The sequence below is a fragment of the Hemiscyllium ocellatum genome, chromosome 9, assembly GCF_020745735.1.
Source record: "Hemiscyllium ocellatum isolate sHemOce1 chromosome 9, sHemOce1.pat.X.cur, whole genome shotgun sequence".
NCBI classification, from domain to species: domain Eukaryota; kingdom Metazoa; phylum Chordata; class Chondrichthyes; order Orectolobiformes; family Hemiscylliidae; genus Hemiscyllium; species Hemiscyllium ocellatum.
The window spans coordinates 28,253,584-28,265,815 of NC_083409.1; the positions used below are offsets into that span (position 1 = coordinate 28,253,584).

General features: G+C 40.6%; 1 protein-coding gene across 5 annotated transcripts in view; it reads right to left on the minus strand.

Moving 5' to 3' along the window:
• fam20b (FAM20B glycosaminoglycan xylosylkinase) overlaps positions 1–12,232 on the minus strand; it is a 161,036-nt gene that overhangs the window by 115,606 nt on the left and 33,198 nt on the right. The window contains exon 5 of one of the 5 annotated variants that reach the window (XM_060829659.1): positions 10,964–11,084. The exons of the other annotated variants lie outside the window; for them this stretch is intronic. The gene's annotated coding sequence lies outside the window, so the exon portion shown is untranslated. The remainder of the gene's footprint in view (positions 1–10,963; positions 11,085–12,232) is intronic. 5 annotated transcript variants of the gene reach the window in all.

Genomic DNA, 12,232 nt, shown 5'->3' on the forward strand with positions numbered 1-12,232 from the left:
TACATTGTGGTTTTGGAAGGTGCTGTCTAAGGAATATTGGTGAATTTCTGAAGTATATTTGTAGGTGATATACACTCCTGTTAATGAGAATTCGTGGTAGAGGGAGTAGATGTTTGTGAATGTAGTGACAGTCAAGCAGGCTGCTTTGACCTGGATGATGTCAAGCTTCTTGTGCTATTCAGAGTAGCACTCATTCCAGGCAGTTTGCATCACAATGCAGACTTGTGCCTTACAGATGAAGAATAGGTTTTGGTGAACAAGGAGATGATTTAATCCTGCAGCATTCATAGCTTCTGACCTGCTTTTGTAGCCACTGTGATTATATGGTCAGTGCAGTTAAGTTTCTGGTCATTGGTAACCCCAGGATAGTGGAGGAATTCAGTGATGGTTATTCCATTGAATGCCATGGGGCAATGGTTAGATTATCTATTACTGGAGATACCATTGCCTGGAATTTGTGTCACATGAATGGCATTTGCCCTAAGTGTTGTTCGGAATGGGATCAGTGGAGAGAGGACAGTGTATAGTCATCAGCAGACTTCCTTGCCCATGTATGACTTGATACCATGAGACTCCCTGGTGTCCAGAATCAATGTTAAGGACCCCCAAGGTAACTCAATCCTGACCATATACCACAGTGCCACAATCTTTGCTGGGAGACACTGAGGTCCACAGATGCTGGAGATCAGAGTTGAGTGTGTGTTTCTGGTAAAGAACAGCAGGTCAGGCAGCATCCGAGGAGCAGGAAAAATGACGTTTCGGGCCAGAGCCCTTCATCAGGAGTTCCTGAAGAAGGGCTCCAGTCCGAAACGTCGATTTTCCTGCTCCTCGGATGCTGCCTGACCTGCTGGATTTTTCCAGCAACTCTCACTCAATCTTTGCTGGGGCCTGTCCTATCAGTGGGACAGGACATACCCATAGATTGTGATGGCAGTGTCTGTGACATTTTAAGGTATGATTCCATGAGTATGACTTGTCAGTGAGAATTCGTGGTAGAGGGAGTCTCCCAATTTTGACACAGGCTCTCAGATTTTGGTGAAGAGGACTTTGTAGGTGTGCAGGACTATTTTACCATTATAAATCTTCCTAATCCTATGAATATTTTTGGAAAGTCTTTATACTATATCTCTTGATGGCAGCTACTTCCAATTTCCCATGAGGCATACAATTCTATTTAACATTACAGATGCAGTTGTTCCAGTGTCTAAATCGAAATTAGTTATCTGCTAATATGATGATATAACTGGCTGTGGCACAGAATGTATTTTTCTAGTCTTTCATTTCCGCTAGGAAGTTGTTTGGTTTGTCCTTTGCTAAAAGCAACCACAATTCAAGAACAGAAGGTCTTCTAAAAGTTAAATATCTACTTTGGCATATTGGTCACTGAAAAAAAAAATTCTCACTTTGGAATTATTCTGTCTTATTTGCAGGGCACTGATCTCACTGACAGACTTGCCTACGACATAGCGCTGATAGGATATCTTCCTATAAATGATGTCTTCCAGGAATGTGTACTTTAGGAATTGTATTAATGCTGAAGATCACCTGCACAACAGGTTTATTTTCACCTCTGAGGTTTGCTCTCATTTGCTTTTGAACCTCTGGATCATAAATTGTTTTTTATCCTCTGGGTGAGGTTTTCATTTCACTGTAATAAATCTAACAAGTATTCATCAGATATTCCAAGAATGTGACTTCTGATCAACTCTGCCTTTAGGTCTTTGCAGTTAGAGTCGTGGATTCAGAGATGTACAGCATGGAAACAGACCCTTCAGTCCAACCCACCCACACCAACCCCAACTTTGTCTATTTGTCTTATCCATGCCCCCTCTGATTTTATAAACCTCTAAAAGGTCACCCCTCAGCCTCCGACGCTCCAAGGAAAACAACCCCAGTCTGTTCAGCCTCTCTCTATAACTCAAATCCTCCAACCCTGGCAACATCCTTGTAAATCTTTTCTGAACCCTTTCAAGTTTCACAACATCTTTCCGATAGGAAGGAGACCAGAATTGAACGCAATATTCCAACAGTGGCCTAACCAATGTCTTGTACAGCTGCAACATGACCTCCCAACACCTGTACTCAATACTCTGACTAGCCCTCCACTGGTTACAAGCCTCCAGTCAGAAAAATAACTCCACCACGACGCTGTCTTCTACCTTTGAGTCAGTTCTGCATCCAAATGCAGAGTTCTCCCTTTACTCCCTGAGATCTAACCTTGCTCACCAGTGTCCCATGGGGAACCTTGTTGAATGCCTGACTGAAGTCCATATAGATCATGTTCCACTGCTCTGCCCTCATTAATCCTCTTTGTTACTTCTCCAAAAAACTCAAGTTTGTGAGACATTATTTCCCACACACAAAGCCATGTTGACTATCCCTAATTAGTCCTTGCCTTTCCAAATACATGTACATCCTGTCCCTCAGGATTCCCTCTAACAACTTGCCCACCACCGACGTCAGGCTCCCTGGCCTATAATGCCCTGGCTTGTCCTTACCACCCTTCTTAGTGGCACCACGTAAAAACCCTTTGGATTCTCCTTAACTTCAGTTGCCAAAGCTATCTCACATCCCCTTTTTGTCCTCCTGATTACCCTCTTAAGTATACTCCTACTGCCTTTATACTCTTCTAAGGATTCACTCATCTATCCCGTCTATACCTGACATATTGGGATCTGATTGAGACGTATAACATCATTAAAGGATTGGACACTCTGGAGGTAGGAAGCATGCTTCCACTGATGGGTGAGTCCAGAACCTGAGGACACAATTTAAAAATAAGGGGTAGGCCATTTAGAACAGAGTTGAGGAGAAACTTCTTCACCCAGAGAGTGGTGGATACATGGAATGCTCTGCCCCAGAAGGCAGTGGAGGCCAAGTCTCTGGATATTTTCAAGAATGAGATGGATAGCGCTGTTAAAGATAGTTGAATCAAGGGTTATGGGGATAAGGCAGGAACAGGATATTGATTGTGGATGATCAGCCATGATCATAATGAATGGTGGCGCTGGCTTCTTTTTCTTGACCAAATCCTCAATTTCTTTAGTCATCCAGCATTCGCTACACCTAGCAGCTTTTCCTTTCACACTAACAAGAATATACTCTCTCTGGACTCTCATCTCATTTCTGAAGGTTTCCCCATTTTCCAGACGTCCCTTTACCTGCAAACATCTGCCCCCAATCAGCTTTCAAAAGTTCTTGCCTTACACTGTCAAAATTAGCCTCCCTCCAAATTAGAACTTCAACTTTTAGATCTGGTCTATCCTTTTCCATCACAATTTTAAAACTAATAGAATTATGATCGCTGGCCACAAAGAGCTCCCCCACTGACATCTCAGTCACCTGGCCTGCCTTATTTCCCAAGAGTAGGTCAGGTTTTACACCTTCTCCAGTAGGTACATCCTGAATCAGAAAATTGTCTTGTACCCACTTAACAAATTCTCTCCATCTAAACCCTTAACACTATGGCAGTCCCAGTCTATGTTTAGAAAATTAAAATCCCTTACCATAACCTAGTATTCTTACAGATAACAGTTGTTCTTACAAATCTGTTTCTCAATTTCCCTCTGACTATTAGGGGGTCTATAAGACAATCCTAATAAGGTGATCATCCCTTTGTTATTTCTCAGTTCAACCCAAATAACTTCCCTGGATGTATTTCCAGGAATACCCTCCCTCAATACAGCTGTAATGCTATCCTTAACCAAAAACACCACTCCCCTCCTCTCTTGCCTCCCTTTCTGTCTTTCCAATAGCATTTGTATCTTGAAACATTGTGCTGCCAGTCCTGTCCATCACTGAGCCATTTCTGTAATTGCTATGATATCCCAGTCTTATGTTCCTAACTATGCCGAGTTCATCTGCCTTCCCAGTTAAGCCTCTTGCATTGAAATAAATGCAATTTAATTTATCAGTCCTCTATCTGCAACTTTCCCCACTTCCTATAACTGCCATCCATCACATTCCCTTGCTCTTGTAAATTCCTCATTGTCTCTAACTGTTTCTCCAACTGATCCATTTGATCTGACAGGATTCACAACCAATGGCAATTAATGCAGATATAATCCTCAGTAACACTTCAACTCTCCCTAAACTCCCACATCCAACAAGTAGAGCATATCACTCTACGAAAGATTATTTTTGCTTCTTCCAATCTACACATCCAGAAAATAATACTGTCTTATTCCTCAACAAAACACTGCTCCAGGTTAACTTAATACTTAATGACTTATATTTTTAAGTTTAATGAAGAAACATATCTCAATAAAACAAAAAAAAACCAAGAACGAACCTACTCTAGTCACTACAGCAGACATTCTGTGAGGCCACAGTTAAAAATATTCACTTATCGGTTTCTGTGTTTTAACCTCTCCCAAACAGGTTCCTCCAAGATCAGTTGTGAATTTCATTGTTTGTTCATTTTCCCAGATGCACACCAATGTCTAACGACACGTGAATTTAAGCAGCAAAAGTCAGTAACTACGCAGGTTCACTGCTGTCAGTTAGCAGTGCGGGTTTCTTTCTTTCTCTCTCTCTCACCTGCACTGACCTCACTATGTGCTGCCCTTGTCTGTTCCTTTCCCTTTTAAAAGTGCAGTTGTTTTGACTTATTTTTTCTCCAAAGTTCCAAAACAATGTAACAGCATATAAAATAGTAATTGCTGCTCCTGGAATTTGAGGAAATCACCTCTAACACCTAAATACCTCAAAAAAAGGAGCAGCCTGTTACAGCCATAATTATTCCCGTCCTTCATCTTGGATTACCCAGAATCCTCAACTAATCTATATACAATAAATTGTGATAAGTCAAATCACAACATCTACAAATATCATAGAGTCAGAGATTTATCAGCACAGAAACAGGCTTTTCGTTCCATCATGTCTGCGCTGGTCATTCAATAATCAACTTTCTACTCCTACTTTCCAGCATTTGGCCCATAGCTTTATATGTTATGGCATTTCAAGTGCTCACGTGGATATTTCTTAAATGTTTTGAGGCTTCCTGCATTTACTACCCTTTCAGCAGAGTGTTCCAGATATCCACGATTTGCTGGGTGAAAAATAATTTCCTCATATACCTTCTAAACAACCTGCACCTTAACTTAAAACTGTGCCCTCCGGTTATTGTTAAAAATCACACAACACCAGGTTACAGTCCAACAGGTATATTTGGAAGCACTAGCTTTTGGAGCACTGCTCCTTCATCAGTTAACTAGTGGAGCTGGATCATAAGAGACAGAATTTATAGCAAAAGGTCACGGTGTCATGCAATTAAAATTATATATTGTACAAATCTAGATTGCTGTAAAGGGTTTCATCTTTTAGAATGGGCTGCAGCTTTCAGTTCAGTAATATGTAAATAAGAGAGAAAGAGAGAGATAGACATCCGTTGCTGCCGATGTGGTCTCCTCTACATTGGGGAAGACAGAACACGTACTCGCAGAGCGCTTCAAAGAACCTTTCCAGGACACCGCCCCATGGCCGAACACTTCAACTCCTCTCCCACTCTGCTGAGGACATGCAGGTCTTAGGCCTCCTCCATCGCCACTCCCTTACCATCCAATACCTGGAGGAAGAACGCCTCATCTTCTGCCTCAGGACCCTCCAATCCCATGGCATCAATGTGGACTTCACCAGTTTCCTCATTTCCCCTACTCCCAGCTTATCCCAGTTCCAACCTTCCAGCTCAGTGCTGCCCTCATGACCTGTCCTACCTGCCCATCTTCCTTCCCACCTATCCACTCCATCCTCCCCTCCAAACTATCACAATTACCCCTACCTCCATCCACCTATTGCTCTCTCAGGTACCGTTCCATCTCCACCACCCCCCCCACCAAAACCTCAACCCCAGCCTCAACCCCCTCTCATTTATCTCTCCACCCCCGAGGCTCCCAGCTTCATTCCTGATGAAGGGCTTTGGCCCAAAACGCTGATTTTCCTGCTCCCGGATGCTGCCTGATCTGCTGTGCTTTTCCAGCGTCACAGTCTCGACTCTAATCTCCATTATCTGCAGTCCTCACTTTGGTCTATGAGCTACTCCTACCAGTGTCTTCTTCCTCTCTTTATTTCTTCCTTCCAACCACATGGATTCTACATCTTCTGATATTACCAGCTATTGTACTTATTCCATTCCACACAACAATGTTACCCCATCACACTTTCCTTCCTGCCTGTCCTTCTGAAAAGTCACATTCCCCTGAATATTCCAGCATTAATCTACTCATAACCATGTCTCTGTAAATGCTGTAAGATCACACTCATTAATATTAATTTTCTGCCTTCATTTACTTTGTTCTCAACACTACATGCATTCAAGTAAATAACTATTAATTTTGTCTTTTTACTATTTCCCCCTCTTTTTCTGTGTTTATTGACTCTGTCCCTTTCTGTCTTATTCCGGTTATTGATATCCAAATAGCTACCCTGTAATGCTTGTTTCTTTAAGTCCATATTTCCATTTGCTAGATGCTGGGAAGCTTCAAAATTCTCATGGCATCAGGTCAAAGATAGGCAAAGAAACCTCTGGCTGATTACTAACTACCATCCCCTCTCAGCTGAGGAATATAGGAACATAAGAACAGGAGTAGGCTATTCAGCCCCTTGAGTCTGTTCCACCCTTCAATTAGAAGATAACAGATTTGTGGCTTAACTCCATATGTCTTTGGTTCAAATCCCTTAATACCTTTGCTTTACAAAAATGTATCTATCTCAGATATAAAATTAACAGCTGATTGAGCATCCACTGTTATCTGTCAAAGAGAGTTACAAACATCTACCACTCTTTGTATGTGGAAGTGCTTCTTAATATCTCTTCCGAATGATGCTCAGGAGCTCCTCAAATGCTGCCTGACTGGCTGTGCTTTTCCAGCATCACATTTTTTGACTATCTCCTGAAAGGATCTGGCCCCAATTTTCAGACTATGCCCCTAGTTCTAGAATCCTCAACCAATGAAATAGTTTATCTTTATCGACCGTCTCTTCTTGTTAATATCTTGAAGACTTCCATCAGATCATTCTTCAACCCTCTAAATTGTAAAGAAAACAGGCCTAATTTATATAATCGCTCCTCATAACTTAACTCCTTAAGTCCAGGTATCATTCTTGTAAACCTATGATATATGCCCTCCAAGGTCAATATACTCTCAGTTGTGGTCTGCAGAATTGCTCATAATAGTCCAAGTTGGGTCTGACCAGGGTTTTGAAAAGCTACAGCATAACATCTGCACCCTTGTACTCCAGTCCACTAAACATAAAGACCATCATTTCATTTGCTTTGTTGACTACAGCCTGTATTTGCCTCTGACATTTTAAAGATTATGCACTTCGACACCCAAGTCTGTTTGGACTTGCACTGCACTTCATATCATCTAGAAAGTATTCCAATCTACCCTTTTTCAGATCAAAATGAATAACTTCACATTTATTTTGAACTCCATCTGCCACAGTTTTTCTCATTCACTTAGTCTATCAATAGCCCTATATAACTTTATGCTACCACGTACACGGTCTAGAATGCTGCCTAACTTTGCATGGTTAGCAAATCTAGATACATGACTTCCTATGCCATTATCCAAGTCATAAATAAGTAGTATGAATAATTGAGACACTGACACAGATCCATGTAGGACATCATTGGTCACATTCTGCCAATTTGTGTACCTACCCAGTACCCTACTTTCTGTCAGCTGCCACTCAGTTTCCTGCCACGTCAGTAGTAATTTGCACTCAATTCCATGAGCTTCTACCTTAGTTAACAGCCTATGTGAGTGGAACATCATCAAGTGCCTTCTAGAAATCCACATAAATAACACCCATAGGTCTTCGTCTGTCCACTACCTCAGTCAATTCTTCAAAGAATTCCATGAGATTTGTCAGGCATGACCTATCTATCATAAATCCATGCTGGCACTCCTTGATTAAATAAAAATTTTCAAGGTGCTCAGTTACTCCGTCCTTGATTATAGACTCCAACAACTTCCCCACCAAAGATATTAAGCTAACTGGCTTTCATCTTTCGCCCTTCTTAAAATGCAGAGTGATGTGTACTTTTCCAGTCCAGAGGGACATTCCTAAGGAACTCTGAAAGATCATAGTTAGGACATCTATAACATGCTACCCTATGTCCTTTAACATCCTCCAATGAAAACCATTAAGTTCCAGGGATTTGTCACTCTTTAATTCCATTAATATATTGGTAATGAGGAAAGGAAGCTAAATTTTAATTCAGTCCCTGCTCCCAATCCACTAAGTTTCCTCAGGACTTCAAGCAATCTATCCTGCTTTTCTTCTGCGAATACGAAGGCAAAGTAACATTCAACATGTCTGCCATTTTCCCATGATCATTGACAAAATGCCAATTTCGGTCATTAGTGAACCAATACTGCTCCTGACCACCCACTTTCCTTTCATGTAACCGTAAAATTGCTCCTTATTGATTTTGATGTCCCTGACAAATTTCTTTTAATAATCCTTCTTAGCATCTTTTATGAGCTGCTTTCTGGTCTTGGTATCTTTGCCATTTAGCAGAATCTATGCTGGTAAAGATACAATATAAGACTTGCTGCATGCCAAACAACAAACAATAAGACAGATTATTACCAACATTTTAGATCAAAGCTTTGCATTCCTGTTCTGTCCATCTATCCATGAATCGTAGTGGACAATTCAGCACTAACAGAGGAAGATTTCACAACCATCCTTTCCTCAATGAAACAAACATTTGAGCAAAAAGCAGAAATGGAGCATTCAGCTCCTGGAATTGATTCGCCAATCAATAAGATCATTGATTGGAACTGAAATTCAATTTCCACCTATCCTTAATAACCTTTCAGCACCTTCCTTAGCAAAAATCTATTTAACTCTTCCTTAAAAATATTCAAAGATTATGTTTACACCACTGCATCAGCAAGACAGTTTCAAAGGTACACAGTCTTCTGAGAAAAATATTAATCTCATGTCTGTTCAAATAGGAGACCCTTTATTCTTAACAGTGATCCCAAGTTCTAGGTTCTCCCATAAAATAAAACATCCTCTTCACATTTACCTTGTCAAGACTCTTCAAAGTCTTATGTGCATCAATCAAACCACCCGTTACCCTTCATTAAGTAATAAGGACATTCGATGTGGTAGGACACTGGTCCAAACACAGCTCAAGTGAAGTCCAGTCCACTGGACTACTCATTACTGGCGTCAATGCCTCACGAGCTGAAACACAATTCACCAACACCAACATTTCAGTCCAGGTGCTTCTTCAATTATCTTTCTTCCATCAAAGTCAGAAAAAGAGATGCTCGCTAGTGATTACACAAAGTTCAGTACCAATCACAACTCTTCTGACAGTAAGTAGTCGGTGTCTATATGTAGCAAAACCTCAACAACATTGAGTCTTGGCCTAATCAGTGGTAAATAATATTCACCCCCATCATCGAGACTGATAATTCTGCTGTAAATAGCTCACCTTCCCAAAGGCCATCTACAAAACAAGGGAAGAGCGTGATAGAATACTCTCCACTTTCATGGATGACTGCAGTTCCAACAATACTCAAGAATCTCAATTGCACACAACAAAACAACATTAATTTGCTCTCATCAACCACCTTAAATGTTCATTCCTTCCTCCACTGGCATACTGCTGTAGTAATAGGTAACTGTACTTATTAGAGATGGAGCAAAACTTGACCTTCTCTGCGGAAATAAGATAGGGCAAGTGACTGAAGTATTCGTGGGAGTGCATTTTGGGACTAGGTGATCAAAATTATATTAATTTTTACATAGTTATGGAAAAGGATAGGCCTTGAATAAAAGTAGTTTATTATTTGAAATAAGACAAACTTTGATGGCATGAGACAGAACTTTTAAAAGTTGACTACAGTAGACTGTGTGCAGGTAAAGGGACGATTAGCAAGTGGCAGGCTTTCAAAAATGAGACAATGAGAGCTCATTGTGCTCCTGTTACAAAAAAGGGAAAAGCTGGTAAGAGTAGGGAACAACAGATGCATAAAGATATTGAGGCTGTAGTCAAGAATACAGAGGCATATGTTAGATATAGACAATTGAGATCAAGTGAATCTCTTAAAGAGTACAAGAGGGAGTGGGGCATTCTTAATAGAGAAATCAGGAAGGAAAATAAAGGGATATGAGATAGCCTTGGCAGGTAAGGTTAAGAATAATCCAAAGAGATTATAAAAGAACATTAAGAGCAAAATAGCAATTAGACAGAGAATATGCTCCGCAAAGATCAACGAGGTCTTCTACATGTAGAACCACAGGAGATGGGATACTAAACGAATATTTCATGTCAGTTTTACAGTGAAAACAGACTTGAAGGTTAGAGACCTCAGGGAAATAAATATTGATGTCTTGAAAATAGTCCACATTACAGTAGAGGTGGTTTTGAAGATCTTAAAAAACAAAGGTGAATAAATCTCCGGGACTTGATCAAGTGTAGCCCAGAATGGTGTGGGAAGTTAGGGAAGGAAATGGATGGCCCTGAACAAAGATATTTACATCATCCAGAGGTCTGGAAGGTGGCTAATGTGTGCATTAATTTAAGAAAGGCTGTAGGATGGCTGACATCAATAGTAGTTGTTGAACGGGATTCCGAGAGATAAAATTTACATGCATTTGGAGTGGCAAGGACTGATTATGAATAGTCAGCATGGCTTTGTGCATGGGAAATCGCATTGCACAAACTTGATTTTAAGGACAAAACCAAAAGGGTTGATGAGGGCAGAGCAGTTGAAGTCGTTTACACAGACTTTAGTAAAGCCTTTGACAAGGTTCCACATGGTGGAAGAATTAGTAAAGTTAGATCACATAAGATTCAGGGATAGCTAGCCAGTTGGATACCTTTGGTTTGACATAATGAGACAGAGGGCATTGGAGGAGGGCTGTTTTTCAGATTAGAGGTCTATTACCTGCTATATGAAATTATTAAATTGGAGAGCATTCAGAAAATAATTACCATAATAGTGCCAGGACTAGAGGTTTGGAGTTAAAAGGATGCCATCCCGTTCCTGTCTCAGTTAAAGCAAAACGTTCAGAGAGACAGTATAGTTTTACTTCCTTCATCTTTATTCCGGGCCCTGGAGGGAGAGAGAATGATTGCACACATGTACAGGGACATAAGTTCTCAATCTTCTCTAAAACAGCAGATTCATACTCAATTATATAGTCACTTACAGGGAGTAGCATCCGGATAAGGCAACATTCATATTGATTGGGTGACTGCTACAATCAGCGAATGTCCATAGTAGAGTTTAAGCCATCTGGTGTTATACAATGAATGTTCGTAACCTTAACTGGTTTCACATAATGAATGTTTTTCATCTTGTTTAACTGAATTTGCATAATGAATGCTTTTTCACCTCGTTAACCCACTACCCTGGCCTCTAACACATCATTGTTTACTGTAAGTTCTTATCTGGTCAAAGTCATGCTAGCTGAGCCTTTGTTACACAACCCAATACTTAACTCTTTCCCTACCTGCTCATAGCTTATACACTTTCTCAAGGATAGATAGGTTGGGACATTTTTCAGTGGAGTGTAGAACTGTTATGAAGTTCAAAGCATGTACTGTACCTTTAAGAGAAAATGAATGCCATTCTGGACTGAGAGCTTATAAGCACCTGTGATATGACTAGATGGCAGCTTCAGAGTGTACTGGAAAATTGAAAATATGTAATATTTGACTGTCAAATGGATACCAGAGTAGGTTGCTGTTTTGACAACTGTTCAAAGTTAACCAGTTTAAATTATGCCCCAGGATACAAAAACCCAATCAAGTCTGAATTTATTGCTTTGCCAATATTGAGTCCTGAAGGGCTTATGCCCGAAACGTCGATTCTCCTGCTCCTCGGATGCTGCCTGGCCTGCTGTGTTTTTCCCGCACCACATTTTTCAACTCTGGCCTCCAGCATCTGCAGTCCTCACTTTCTCCTTTGCCAATATTGAACCAATGAAACTATCCGATGTTGGGGATATAAAAATGCAGGCAATTTGAAAACTGGAGAGAGAGCAACTGCCATCGAGACAGATCCAAGAAATTCGGAAAATCTCTGTCAAAGGTACCTTTTCATATGAAACATTCATAGTAAAAAGAAAGACGACAACCCAGGGAGATCTTCAGCTGGAAGAAGACTCTGAAGACGACAGCCGCTGTACGTGGTTTTGAAATTAAGTTAATGCAATTTTATTAAGCGTCTTATTGGAATAACATGTTGTTATAGAGTTG